The following is a 2,146-nucleotide window of genomic DNA, read 5'->3' as shown; positions in this document are numbered from 1 at the left end:
TTTTGGATAAAGTTTATGTTTTTTTCCATTGTTTAAGCACTGCTTCCAGCCAAGAGTGATACCATATATGCCCCATAGCTGCAGAAAAGGCTGACATTGTTATCTTTTTACAAAAACCAGCTGAACATGAGAGGTTTTTGGACAAATTTTGTGTTCTCCATTCTTTGAGCACCGTTTAAGCGCCGGCACCGTTTCAAAAGTACCGGTTTGGCACCGGTATCGGATAAAACCTAAACGATACCCATCCCTAATTTTGACAGACAGCAAACTGTGATGAAGAAAAAATAAGTATAATAAGTATTTTGTACAGACAAAAGTAATCTGAGTATTTTATTGACTGCATGTATCCATTGTGTTGTCATAGATGGTATTTTGTCCCTGTTAGTCTACAACTTGGGAAACACTATGAATGCTGTGATGCAAAAGTAAGAGTGTGATCAAAAAGTTCCAGAGACTGACCTCTAAAAATCGGGCCCCTGATTTAAAGTCCCAGCAAACATTTTGACATTCAATAACCATCAGGACGTGTTCTCTCTACGTCTCGTCATGGTTGGAAGAAAGCTCCAGAATAAACGTTGTTGCGATGTCGGAGATAAAAACTCACTGTCAGTTTGAGGTGTTTATTTAATATTTAATGTCTGTAGTTCAGTTTCTGCAGATGTTCCAGGGACTTAACATCAGGGTTTCAAACATCTTTCCTGGGTTTGACTGTTCAAGATCATCGTCTTGTGAACCTCTGGATGACTTTCAGTACAACATCTATTTTTAGATCTCTCATTCTGTCCCGTTGTACCTCTATGATGCATTCCAACAGTCTGACTCCTCTCCTCTGGACAAATTCTGTTGCTCAGGTTTGGTTGTAGCCGAAATCTCAGCTCTCATCACTACGAGCTTCCTTACACAATTCAGGTCAGTTTCTATGCAGGTTTTCACAGTAAAATCACAGAGTGCACACTAGAGAGCTTGGATTATACTCTGTTGTGGACACGTACAGCTGGAGACTCGATGGCCGAGTGATCATTCCTCAGTAATACTTCTTTTAGGTTCGGTGCCTGGGCACATTTGTAGTTGGTGCGCGTTTTTTTGCATGGGCACAAAAATCAGGCAGGTATGTTTCACGTCCGCTCAGACTCTCGTCAATGGACAGTGAGTGAGTCACGTCACAGGGACCCAAGCGAACCGCAAATGTGGAAACTATAATGTCAGAGACGTCCTGGAAGAGATCTAAAAATAGCAGCGGTGCTGGGAGCTTCTTGGGCATTCCTGAGAGGATGACTTTGAAGAGGAGATTGCCAAATTTAAATCAGGGAAGGGTTTCGCTTGTGATGGACCTGCTGTCTGAACTCTTTAATCACACTTCATATCTATTTTTTACCCTTTCTGTGTAAATTCTCCATGTTAAACATGGTCTATGTTAAATGTGCAGTTTATGTATAAGAAGAGAATAATTCAGTATTTCTCACTGTCAGCAGTGTCACAGTTGTTGTCTTAGTGCAGCAACTTCCCACTATAAATAAAAGAGTGAGAGACACTGAGCGACAAAGAGAGGCACAGAGAGAGAGAGCGAGAAAGAAGTTCAAACAGCCTCCGGACAAATAATCAGCCGTGGCTTTTGAACCTATACACACACACATACACACACATACACACACACACACACACTCAGAGATGTGTATGTTTAGACGCTCACACTTTCTTCCAGTGTTCTGGGCAAGTGGCACACAAAGTTTATGATGCACACCATACATATGCATGCACTGAGTCGGAAATCGACCCACTCCCCCGTCTCTCTCACTCCGAGTGTTTTCTGCCTAGCCGTCTTCATAAATGACACTGACGTTTTTATCTGACTGTAGTGGCCTGAAGGGGAACGAGAGGTAGAAATCTTGAGTCACCGAACTAACCAAGCAAAGATGAGACAAGAAACAGAGTTTTATTAACACAATCGGAAATGGAGAAAGAGAGAGACATGCTTAAAGCTTCAGGATTTCATTTTTGAGCACTAGAGGGCAGAAAAGCATCAGAAGATGATATAAAGTAATCAAAAGAAAGTTTTAGCTTCTTTAGATTTTTTTATTTGCAAATTACTTAGTTATCTCTGCTGTGTTGCTTTATCATTATTTTGAAAGAAACTGCTTGAATAAAA

General features: G+C 40.9%; 1 protein-coding gene across 1 annotated transcript in view; it reads left to right on the top strand.

The window, feature by feature from the left end:
* The window catches only part of LOC102206834 (sodium channel protein type 5 subunit alpha-like), a 261,018-nt gene that overhangs the window by 225,030 nt on the left and 33,842 nt on the right, over positions 1-2,146 (top strand). The gene's annotated exons all lie outside the window — the stretch shown is intronic.

Source organism: Pundamilia nyererei, unplaced genomic scaffold (assembly GCF_000239375.1).
Source record: "Pundamilia nyererei isolate P.nyererei 1_Seehausen unplaced genomic scaffold, PunNye1.0 scaffold00357, whole genome shotgun sequence".
Taxonomy (NCBI): Eukaryota; Metazoa; Chordata; class Actinopteri; order Cichliformes; family Cichlidae; genus Pundamilia; species Pundamilia nyererei.
This window is presented reverse-complemented; position numbering and strand designations above follow the sequence as displayed.